This window comes from Carassius auratus, chromosome 28 (genome assembly GCF_003368295.1).
Source record: "Carassius auratus strain Wakin chromosome 28, ASM336829v1, whole genome shotgun sequence".
In the NCBI taxonomy this organism is placed as follows: Eukaryota; Metazoa; Chordata; class Actinopteri; order Cypriniformes; family Cyprinidae; genus Carassius; species Carassius auratus.
Window position 1 is genome coordinate 2,993,303 of NC_039270.1, and position 13,439 is coordinate 3,006,741.

Genomic DNA, 13,439 nt, shown 5'->3' on the forward strand with positions numbered 1-13,439 from the left:
TGCTGGTTTTGATTAACTTTATTCACTGTAAAAAACTTAAGATAATGTCTATTTTAATCTTTCATCTTTGGATCTTTGACTAACAGACTATGTTGACATGATTTAATGTTCAAAAAACATTGTTTTTTAAAATACTGTACATTATTGTAGGTCCTCTATGCCCCGCCTCTTTCAAAGGCATAATTTTCTACAAAGTCCCTCCTTCCACCAAGCCCAGTCTGCTCCATCCAACAAGCCCAGTCTGCTCCACCCAACAAGCCCAGTCTGCTCCACCCAACAAGCCCAGTCTGCTCCACCCAACAAGCCCAGTCTGCTCCATCCAACAAGCCCAGTCTGCTCAGCAACTGAGCCAGTGCATTGTGATTGGCCGAACAAGGCAAGCACACCACCCCTTTCCAAAATCTCAAGCTTCCTCTTTCAAAATAAATGTAAAGACAGTTAATAATGTCTTTAGTTTTACGATCAGTTCAATCTCGAAAGAGGTCCAGAGTGGCGTGACAGACACAGTGATGAAGCTCATATGTGTTTGCAGTACACAAGCCATGGACGGATAAGACAGCTGACTCAACTGTTTGACTCTATCTCTCTCTCTCACACACACACATACAGTGCGACACAGTTGAACAGTCAATAGCAAATACTTAAACTAATGACAAAACATACTTACAGTAGCTGATTCAGAAGCACCAGATTGTTGTAGGTAGGGGTATCGTGATATATTGGTATGGGTGATAACCGTGATATTCAAAGGAACAATTATTGATATGTGTTAATTTAGTGTGTGACGATATACTGGTAATAGCGATATTCACAATATTTAAAAAGAACAGTTCTCTGATGATAACACCACACCACATGTAAATAATCCAGCTTCACTACCTGTTTGAGCTCCCAGGTGGCAGTATTGTGCCTTAACGCTGACACCTGTCATAAAAGAAGATGACGCAGGACTTGCAGCCACTCTGAGGAGAGTGGTGTTCATCAAAGTTGCCATTATTTTACTAGTCATAGACTGGGAAATGTTATATTAACCTGTTAACAGCAGGTTCATATATTAAAGTAAAGGGTGATTATTTTAAAATGTACTGCATTTTCTTTCCACGTCTTATTTTTGTATTTACAATCAATACGGCCTGTGTGTAGTCACACTTGAATTCTTTGTTTAAATGTATTAACAGTTACACGATTAAAACTAATCTAGAAAAACTGAGAGACCACATTGCTACATTTATATATATTTATATAAATAGCATGCATGTACATGATTGTGTTTTTGTCGCCCAGTTTGTACTGAATACAGTGTTTTCAGACTTTAGCCATGAAAATGTTTAGAAGCAACTGAAAAAAGCACAAAAGTCAGGGCATGTCAAACTTCTCCCGGACCCCAAAACCCCCTTAGACCTCAAAGGGTTAAACTCTGTAAAATGTTCAGTTGGTCACAGTGCCATGCACTTAAAGGAACACTCCGACTTTTTAGGACTTTAGCTTATTCACAGTATCCCCCAGAGTTAGATAAGTCCATACATACCTTTTTCATTTCTGTGCGTTCTGTAAGTGTTATTTGATGCACCCACCGCTAGCCTAGCTCAGCACAAAGACTGGATGTAAATGGATAATGGTAGCATAGTAATCCCAAAAAGTGACAAAATAATGCAAACATTTTCCTATTTACATGTTGTGATCTGTATAGTCGCAGCGTGTACAAATAACAAGGCTATATGAGACTGAGACCATTTTTAATCGTATAAATACTGGGAGCTATATTCTCACTAGGCGTAGGAGCACAGTTAACGTTACTTGGGCGGAGTGATTAGCGCAGCACACGAGACGCCCTGTTGATGGTTCCGGAAACAAACAAACGTGACTATCTAGCTAGACGTGACTCGTGATCATGGCTGACTTTGAGGAATTGTCAGACTCAGAGGAATTTTACTGTGTATCAAACCAAGATCCAGAACCATATAGTTTTGAGCCAGAATACACAGACGAGGAGTTACAAACCTTGGAAGCTGTAAGACAAGATGCCGAACAGATTGATGTCGAAGGGTGGATCAGAACAAACACGGACTGGTGGTGTAAATGTGGAACATGCCAACCTATGCCGACAGAACCGAGTGCCTTTGTTGTAATGAATGGGACTGGATATTGCCATCAATGTCAAGGCTTGATGACAATCAAAATATTTGCGTCACTACAACATAAGATTTCTCTGCCCTAATACACCCGCAGTTGTAGTATTTTCCCATTGTGACAAGATCAACTGGAAGCAACGCCCCATGCCGAGTGAACCTAATGGTCAGCTGTCCACCAAGTAAGTGATTTTGTTATAATGATCATGAGCAGTGTGTTCATGACAACACAATAATAACAATAAAGGGGATACACGGAGCCCCTATTCACGTAATAGTGCCACTACTAAGGTTATATTACATTAGCATGGCACTGTTACAGTATGGCTAATGTTAGTCATCTCAAAAAATAGCGGAACACTTACCACAGCAACAGGTGATCCAATTTGTCCTGTCTTTATTATCGATGGGATGGCTGTATCCTTTAGCACACGTTTCATGGTCCGTGTGGCAACTTGCATTTTTTCAAAATAGTCGTCTACAGTAGAATATTCAGAGCAAACGAAATACTTTGTGATGGTGTTTACAAGTGTGTTTGGAACTATACCCAGAACAAGTAGCCATCGATTCATCAGGTCAGCGTTTTTGGTTGGAATTCTATGAAACATCATACTATTACCTGGTCTCCCCTGTTTATTGTCGCAGCTCTTTACAATACAGCGAACACCCATGATTGTACAATATAAATTTACTATCTAGTAATTGCTTTAACTATATTACCCCAACTCTGAGCGAACTCTCTGCTCCTCACCACGGCGCGTCTCGTGTGCTGCGCTAATCACTCCGCCCAAGTAGTGTTAACTGTGCTCCTATGCCTAGTGAGAATATAGTTCCCAGTATTTATACGATTAAAATGGTCTCTGTCTCATATTGCCTTGTTATTTGTACACGCTGCGTCTATACAGATCACAACATGTAAATAGGAAAATGTTTGCATTATTTTGTCACTTATTGGGATTACTATGCTATAGAATGCACAGAAATGAAAAAGGTATGTATGGACTTATCTAACTCTGGGGGATACTGTGAATAAGCTAAAGTCCTAAAAAGTCGGAGTGTTCCTTTAATGCCTCATCTGCAGTCATTCTTCAATAAGGTTCATTAGTTAACATTAGTTTATTACATTAGTTAACATATATAAATAATAATGAATAATATTTCCACAGCATTCATTAATCTTAGTTCATGTTAATTTCAGCATTTACTTATGCATTATTAAAATCTCAAGTTGTGTTTGTAAACGTTAATGCACTGTGAACTATCATGAACAATGAATGACTTTGTTTTTATTAACAAAGATTAATAAATTGTGTAATGTATTGTTCACTGTTCATTTGTGTTAATACATTAATGTTAACAAATGACATTTTATTGTAAAGTGTTACCATTAATAATTATTCATCATACTGTTGAACTTGACAATATTGTCTCTCTTGTTATTTCATAAGAGCTTCAAAGAACACGGAGAAAGCCAGAGTCTTGTGGCCTGCATTTATCCTTATGTTCTTTGGCTGAAGAGAAAAAATCTCAATAAACAAAGTAAAAAATAATTTAACTGACTTTTTCTTCCCAAGGTTTCTAAAGATAATACAATATATTGATATTGTGAATTGTTATGGCCACAATAACCATGATATGAGAAATCTAATATCGGGACAGCCCTAGTCATAGCAAAGTCTGAATTATCTCCTCTCCTAGGTTCATGAAACGGTCGTCCATAAAATGCTTTGCTGTTCTCTTGCAAGTAATCTGAAAGATTCCTAAATTCATCTACTTGCAGATGGAAACACAAAAAATCTCCCTGACATGACTGCTTCAACATTAACTGCGGTTAGTGAAACCACACCTTGTTTTTTTGCTTAAACATTTGGGCAGCATTACGCAAATATTTCCACATAGTAGTATATATAAATTACAGCCTATGCTCTCAATGTCAAATGCAGATGTTAATCCATGCATCTATGACCTCAAGGTTAGATTATTGTAATGCTTTATTGGGTGGTTGTTCTGCACGCTTAGTAAACAAACTACAGCTAGTCCATAATGAAGCAGCGAGAGTTCTTACTAGAACCAGGAAGTGTGACCATTTTAGCCCAGTCCTGTCAACACTGCACTGGCTCCCTTTCAAACATCGTATAGATTATATACTAGAACTACACCCTTCTTGTTTATTTCTTCTTAACTCCTAACAGTCACTGACCTTCTTTGTCTGGAGCCATCTTCAATTATACACCATCAATGTTCACACATGATTGGGGGGAGCAAGGTCAGGAAGAGGTAACAACACCAACTATTTTATATATATATATATCAAATATGTAAAAAAATACTCATAAGATTATATTGAAATTTCTCTTTCTGTCTCTCTCTCTCTCTCTCTCTCTCTCGCTCTCTCTCTCTTGCTGCTTCTGGACCTGGGCTGGCTGTGGCATACTGGTCCCTACCATGTAGGGTTTTGATTAGCTGTGGGTGGGTGTGATGTGGGGCCGGGGTCCTTGGGCTTTCGCCCTCCAACTTGTACTTTTAACCTGGGATTTCTCATCATAAAACAAGCCAAACCCACATAGGGTAAGTGTGGTGTGGGCGGGGTGCTGTGTATTTGTTAACGTTGTTTATTTAACTACATTTCCCAGAATGCAGTGTTATTTTGTAACCGGATGTGTTCTTGAAAAAGGGATATACACGAAACCAGTAAAGAGAGCAGTCACGAAAATCACTACAAGTGTGCAAGTGTGATATTTGTATAAAGGTGCCGTGCATTCATTCAAAGACACAACAAAGCGGCGACGAGGATTAAGTTACTCCGCGTGTGTTAAGAGAATGCCGAAGTGAAGCGGCTTGACGGTGAAATCGCTAAAAAAAGAAAACGCGTCCCTGCTGCAAATCCACGTCTCGGCAAAAAGGGGAGGAAAGACAACGACCCAGATAAGTGAATTGATTGTCAACTGACACAGAACGGCACAAAATGGCATCGGTTTTTGGCAACATGGGTCATTTTGATGAAAGTAGTGAGCAGTGGAGCGTTTACACGGAGAGATTTGAGTACTTTGTAGCAGAAAATGATATTACTGAAGAGAAAGTTGTGCCCACTTTTTTTAAGTGTGATGGGTCCAAAGACATTCACTCTACTGCGTAATCTCCTACAACCAGATAAGCCTGGAGAAAAAACGTATGATCAAATAGTGAACACTCTCAAAGCACATTTTTCTCCAAAGCCCTTAGTAATTGCAGAGAGATTTCGGTTCCACCGATGAAATCAGCTAGAAGGAGAAACTGTGACAATGTTTGTGGCAGTGCTAAAAAAACTAACTGAACACTGTGAATTTGGTGATGCATTAAATGACACACTTCGGGACAGATAAGTGTGCGGACTCCGCTGTGAGGGCATATAGAAAAGACTGTTAACTGAAAGCAACCTGACACTACAAAGAGCAATTGAACTGAGTGTGTCAATGGAATTGGCTGCTAAGGAAGCTCAACAACTGAGCTCAAACAGTAAAGTGTATAAAATGGAGACTGAAAATAAAGGCCCGTGTTTTCGTTGTGGTAAGACTGGGCACTCACCTGTCACATGCTGGTACAAGGATATGGAGTTCCGCAGCTGTAAAAAAAAAAAAAAAGGACACATCGAGCGTGCATGTAGAAATAAGGCAGAAAAAGGACGTGTGTGTGGAAGGACAACCAGTGAAGATGGAGATTGACACTGGTGCTGCGGTGTCGCCTGAAATACAGAGCCACCTGCCACTCAAGCCACCTGATGTAACCCTTAAAACTTACACTGGCGAATCGGTGACCATGAAAGGCTTCACCCAGGTAACAGTCGAACTAAACAAACAAACAAAAAAGCTACCATTGTATGTGGTTTTGGGTGATTATCCCTCACTGATGGGTATGACAGAAAACACTGGATTTAGAGGGTGTCCTTCAGAAACACAGTGAAGTTTTCAAACAGGAGCTAGGCAGCATGGAAGGAATCGATGTGAAATTGACTGTTGAGCCAGAATGCCAGTCAAAATTCTTAAAGGCCCGGCCCCTGCCTTATGCACTCAAACCCAAGGTAGAGGTAAATCAATCTTAATCAGGCATATCTGCAAATGCATGTTGAGGAACAGTCCAGAGAACTTCTCACTATCAACACACACAAAGGTCTATTTCGTTATAAGCGTTTGCCATTTGGAATTACTTCGGCTCCATCCCTGTTTCAGCGAGCGATGGACCAGATCCTGGCAGGGCTTCCGGGAGTAGTGTGTTACTTAGATGACATTCTTGTGACCGGCACTGATGATGAGTCACACTTGCAGCATCTGGACGCTACCCTTAACAGACTAAAAGAGTATGGATTAAGAGTGCGGAAGGATAAATGTGAATTCTTTCAGTCTGCAGTCGAGTACCTGGGCCATGTCATTGATGCCTCTGGTCTACATACGTCCCCATCAAAGGTTAGAGCCATAGTGGATGCTCCAGAGCCTAAAAATGTCAGCCAGCTACGTTCTTTCCTCGGTTTGCTTAATTATTACGGGTGGTTCATTCCAAACATTGGTACACTGCTGAAACCTCTACACAAATTGTTGTGTCATGATAATGCTTGGAGGTGGACCACTGAATGTCAAGAGACATTCAAAAGAGCAAAAGAGACTGTTAAAATCAAAGGCCCTCACCCATATTGATCCTGCTCTTCCGATTCAGCTGGCCTGTGACGCTTCCCCATATGGTGTGGGAGTGGTCTTGTCCCACATTATGCCAAACGGTCAAGAGAAGCCGATCGCATTTGCTTCAAGGAGTTTAAGCAAAGCCGAAGCAAACTATGCTCAGATTGAACGTGAAGCATTGAGCATTGTGTTTGGAGTGCACAAATTTTATCAGTATATTTCTGGAAGGAAATTTACACTGCTGACTGATCATCGCCCGCTCACTGCGATTTTTGGCCCTTACCATGGAATTCCCTCTCTTGCTGCTAGTAGGATGCAAAGATGGGCATTGTTATTATCAGCTCACACCTACAACATCAAGTACCGCAAGTCAGAATTGCACGGTAATGCGGACGGACTATCCAGATTGCCTCTGGCTGACTCTGTGAAAGAGACAAAAGGGGCTGAAATTTTCTACTTCAGTCAAGTGGAAAGGGTCCCCGTGACAGCTGCACAAGTGCGTAAAGGAACGCGAAATAACCCATGCTTTCCAAGGTCATGGATTTTGTCATGACAGGGAAAGATGAGAATGATGACACGGAGCTCAAACCATACACCTCTCGACGTCATGAACTTTCAGTGCAGTCAGGCTGTTTGTTGTGGGGAAGGAGAGTGATAATTCCACCAGCTCTGCGTAATTCAGTGCTGAAACAGCTACATGCGGGACACTGTGGAATGGTTCGAATGAAAGAGATTGCCAGGAGTTACTTCTGGTGGCCAGGAGTGGACGGCCAAATTGAGGAAAAGGCAAGAACATGTACATCATGTCAGAGCATACGAAATGCACCACAACTGGCACTGCTGCACCCGTGGGAATATCCTGAGAAACCATGGCATCGCATTCATGCTGATTTTGCCAGCCCAGTCGAGGACAAAATGCTATTGGTCGTCATTGATGCACACAGTAAGTGGTCTGAAGTGGCTATAACGAAATCTACCCTAGCAGACAAGACAATTGAGAAGTTGGGAGAAATTTTCAGTAGCTTTGGACCACCTGTGCAGTTTGTCTCAGACAATGGACCCCAATTTATATTGCATGAGATGGCCACATTTCTACTAGCAAATGGAGTACAGCATATCAAGTCAGCACCCTACCATCCTTCCACAAATGGGCTAGCAGAAAGGTTTGTCCAAACCATGAAACATTTTTTGAAAGCTTAGATTGGGCAAGGCACATTTCATCAATGCCTTCATAACTTCTTTTGTGCTATCGTAGTACGCCACACGCAACTACCAAAGTGTCGCCAGCTTATCTGTTGTTCAGTCGAGAGCTCAGGGCAAGCTTTGAGCTGCCTAAACCAGCAACCCTCAAAGAAACTGTCCTACAAAAAAAAAAAAAAAATCAGGTTCAGAGACGGAAACAGCAAGCCAAAGACAGAACCTTTTCGATAGGCTCACCCGTGCTGGCTCGGAATTATGGCAGCGGTTCAAAATGGGTTCCAGCTACTGTGGAGACCCAGACTGGTCCTGTGTCATATAAGGTTAAAACTGCTGGAAACCTTCTATGGAGGAGACATATTGCTCAGTTGCTGAGTGGTGCTAGTATAGCCACAGACCTTAATGGAGGTACTGATGCCCCTGATCAAGTAGACGTCAGCTCACCAGCTTCTGTGACCTTCACCACAGAGTTTACCAAGACCCCAAATTCTCCATGTACTAAGGAACCATCATCACCTGTTGTTTCAACAGAAAGTCAGAACCAAGCAGGTCACCGATATCCAGTCAGGGAGTGGCGCCCACCTCAGCGTTTCTTGGATTACATTTAGTTATGGGCTACCCTTGTTGTTTTGGGGCAGAATAGTCCCCTAAGGGTAAGCTAGGATTTGAGGTAGTCTACCCTCATTCCCAGGGAATTAGTGGTGTTCATAAATAAGGCATTTAACAAAGACTGAATGTTTCAAGAATATATATATATATATATATATATATATATATATATATATATATATATATATATAAAAAGAAAATCGTTCACAGATTGTTACAGTAAAACTGAATTGAATACCTGCATTCTGTAAGTGATGTTAACCATTATTTATGTTGACCATATGAGTAAGAGGGGAGGAAATGTTGTGTATTTGTTAACGTTGTTTATTTAACTACATTTCCCAGAATGCAGTGTTATTTTGTAACCGGATGTGTTCTTGAAAAAAGGATATACACGAAACCAATAAAGAGAGCAGTCATGAAAATCACTACAAGTGTGCAAGTGTGATATTTGTATAAAGGTGCCTTGCATTCATTCAAAGACACAACACGGGACAGCTTGGGCTTTGTACTGGGCTGGCTCCATGTTGCACGCCACACTTTTTTAAATGCATTACACACTAGTTGACAAACATATCATGAGTATAACAATGAAAGCAGCCATATTTATATATATTTAAAAAAAAAACACATAGGGTAAGTGTGGTGTGGGCGTGGCAGCTTGGGCTTTGTACTGGGCTGCTCCATGTTACACGCCATACTTTTTTAAATGCATTAAACATTAGTTGACAAACATATTAGTATAACAATGAAAGCAGCCATATTTATAAAAATAAAAAATAAAAAAACAGAAAAAACACACAAGACAGGGTTAGCGTGGCATTTCTGGGACGACTGGGAATGAGTTTGGATTTGGTGACCCTGGGCCCCGAAGAACCTCATCTAGATAACCCCTTGCAACTATACGCTGGCGGGGGTCTATCATATGCCATGGCCATGAGGGATGTCAGAGGCAGCTTTACAATACCTTATCATTAATAGTTGTATCAATATTATTATTATTATTATTATTGCAACTACTACTATTATCATTACTTTCAATGGCTGTGTCAATAATATTATTATTATTATTATTATTATTATTATTATTATTATTATTACTACTACTATTACTATTTTGTTTGTCCTTTTCCTGATTCTTTAACCTCCCCCTCATTCTGGAAGAAATATTTGTTAATAAATGTTTATCATTACTACGACTGCTAATACTATTATTACCATTTGTCTATTCTTATTAATTGGATTTATCATCATCATCATTATTATTATTATTATTAGTACTATTGCTATTGTTATGTGTATATATGTATGTGTATATATATATATATATATATATATATATATATATTATATATATATAAATATATATTTTTTTCACGCACACATACACACACACACACAAATCGACTGATATGTATGTTATGTTGTTTTCTGAATTTGTTTTTTGCATTTAATTTGTTTTTTGTAAATATTGTAATAGTCTGTTTGCATAAAAAAAAAAACATTGTATAGATTTTAAAACATTGCTTATTACTTATAAACCCCTGAATGGTTTAGCACCTCAGTATTTGAATGAGCTCCTTTTACATTATAATCCTCTACGTCCGCTACGTTCTCAAAACTCAGGCAATTTGATAATACCTAGAATAAATCAAAATAATTTGCCGCCTTAACTCTGGAATAACCAACCTTACATTGTTTGGGAGGCAGACACACTCTTGCAGTTTAAATCTAAATTAACCCTTCAGGCGCCAGTTTTTTTTATTTTTTTTTAAATGCTGGATTTTGACATCAAGATTTAAAAAGCTTGTGGCTTGAAAGGGCTTAAAGATAGAGGTCTACTGTAAAAGAGAAAACTGTTGTGCATGACTGAAAGTTTATGTGGGGTGTAAATATATTAATCTAATTAGCATATTATGATGTCATCATGGACGGCCATCCTGAATCTCATAATATTCAGGAAATAGTAGATACTGAACTGATGTATGAACTTGTATGCATGTGTTGTTATTGTTGTTTTTCTTTTTATCCTCTTTCCAAGTGATCAGAAAAGAGGAAACCAACAATAAAACAGGAGAAAGTACTAAATTATAACTATATTACTATACTATATAGTAGAAAAAGGCATGTGAACAGTAACCTATTTTTTGATCTGGTCATCAGTAATATTCAGGAAATAGTAGATATTGAATTGATGTTTGAACTTATTTACATGTTTTTGTTTCTTTTTATCCTCATTCCAAATGATCAGAAATGAGGAAACCAACAATAAAAAAGGAGAAAGTAAAAAATTATTACTATATTACAATACTATATAGTTGTAAAACACATCTGAACAGTAGCCTACTTTTTGATCAGTTCATCAGTAATATTCAAAAAGAAAAAGAAAGAAAGAAAAAAAAAAATATATATGGAGTGGATTTTTGAACTTATTTACATGTTTTGTTTTGGGGGTTTTTTTGTCTTTTTTTGTCTTTTTATCCTCATTCCAAATGATCAGAAAAGAGGAAACTATCAATAAAAAAGGGGAAAGTACTAAATTATAACTTTATGACAATACTATATTGTTGTAAAACACATCTGCACAGTAGCCTACTTTTTGATAAGTTTTTTTTTTTAATCCTCATTCTAAATGATCAGGAAAAGAGGAAATCAACAGTAGAACTAGTAGTAGTATGGTAAATTATTGCTATATTACTGTGCCATAATAAAATGCATGTTTTTTTTTTTCATCAATTGACCCAATCTGCCCAATCAGGTATCTAGGTGACAAAGTTTATAGTTCTTTAGAGTATGGTACCTCTCATTGCATGGCACAGCACACAGACCTACCCCACACTGACTGCACCTGTACTTTGTCTGCCGGCGGCCCTAAGAGCGTGTGCGATCAGAACAAATGACGCAATCTGGCCGATCATCAGCAACGTGGAGCCAGTGGCGCTCAGTGAGAAGTTGGAAGTCTGTAGCATTTCCCCCAACTCCACTGAAGGCTTTCCTGGTTTTTGCTTTCCCTCCTGGAATAGCCCTCAAGTAAATCAGTAATAATATCCTGGACGAAGGCCTTCAGTAGATTGTGCGGACCAGGAGCACACTTGGAATAGATTATATGGAAATTCACCACACTGATGCTCAAAATCGCATTGAAGATTCGATTGTACCATTTCCTAGAACTGTGTGGAAAGAGGTAGTTTTTCATCCTCTGATCAGCGGTGTCTACACCTCCCATGAAGGTGGTTGTACCTGACAATGCACACAGGTCTTTTTATCTCGCGAAAACTAGTTTCGCTTTGCTTTAACCGGATACGTTTCTGAACACATGAGTTTCCTTGAAGAGACGAGAGCGTAGTGAGACGCTTTATGTCATGCCATGCACATACTAACAGTTTCAAATGTCTCATGAACACTGGGTCATCTCCTTTGCTCAAAGGCAACTCAGTTTGTCTCAGGTACCTAGGCATACCACGCCTTTTGCAGTTCACTGTCCCACACATACCAGTGTCATTATTTGCCAGCTCGTTTGCTATGGCTGGTGATGTGTAGTAACTATCAATGTACGCCACATGCCCTTTTCCTGTGTATTGGGCCATCAGCTGACGTACTATTAGATGGGTGGCACCTAAATCAGCATCAACACCGGGGCCAGTGTACATGGACCACTGCAAAACATAACCTGAGCTGGCCACTTTTTCCCTTGAATGCTATGGTCATTTCATCCAGAGAAAGCTCCTTGAGTGGACCATAAACTCCTTGAGTGGACCATAAACAGCTGAGAAAAGAGGAATTATCTGTTCAATTACTGGACACACCTTGACCCCTGCCCACATAATCATCATTGTTTGCGAAATGAAGGAAAGACAGAATGATCATAAATCTGTTCCTAGACATTACTTTGCCAAACCCAGGTGTGTAAGTTGGCCAAAATTCTGCCCAGTAATCCTCAATTTCTTCCTACTCTACCAGCCCCATACACAAATGCAGTGTTCATCAAAACATTTGATCCAGTCCTGATACACTTCTTCATTTCTCAAAAAAAACCCGTCACCACTGTCATCGCTATTTCCTGCACTATTTAGAGCCAGATCACCCCTGCTGCCTCATCCAGGTCTCCCTGCTCTCACATGCACAGCATGGCCATGTCTGCCCTGGCCACTCCAACCTCCCAGCCCTATTTCTCCCTATGCCTCTAGCAACAGCTCTCCTACTACGACCACGTTCACCCCGGCCACTACCATCCTCGTTGGGCATAGAGTCGAAATTATAATTTATGCTTCGTGAACACTCGTGCCTTGCACAAATCCTACCTGTCCGATCGCTACCATTTTGTTTACTTAAATGGAGTGTCATCTCATTTATCATCAGTAAAATATGGAGTGCCACAAGGATCCGTCCTAAGTCACCTTCTATTTTCAATATACATTAGAGCTGCACAATTAATCGTTAAAAGATCGTGATCTCGATTCTACCCCCCACGCGATCTTAATCCAGCATTTATACGATTCAGCCAATTATATTTTCATGGACAGGAGACGAGCATAACTCATCTGATCTAGAGATAGCACGCAATCACTCACAGCGGGCGTGATGACGCCTGACGTCACATGCAGTTTTGCGTGGGCAGCGGCCAGATGTGCTTGTTACCTGCACCAGAACAGTGGATGCGAGTCACGCAACATTCGAGTTAGAAACAAACAGAAACTAAACAGAGAAGAATGAGTGAAGCAGAGCAATGTGCAAGTAAGTCTGTTAACAACCCGGACAATTTAGTACCTAAAAAAGGATCTTATTCCGAAGTGTGGGTTTACTTCGGTTTCAAACCAGATGATGATACTCAGCAAACCATATACTGCAAGGAATG

General features: G+C 39.8%; 1 protein-coding gene across 1 annotated transcript in view; it reads left to right on the plus strand.

The window, feature by feature from the left end:
• Positions 1-13,439, plus strand: part of LOC113047422 (zinc finger protein 721-like) — a 153,083-nt gene that overhangs the window by 15,966 nt on the left and 123,678 nt on the right. The window lies entirely within an intron of this gene.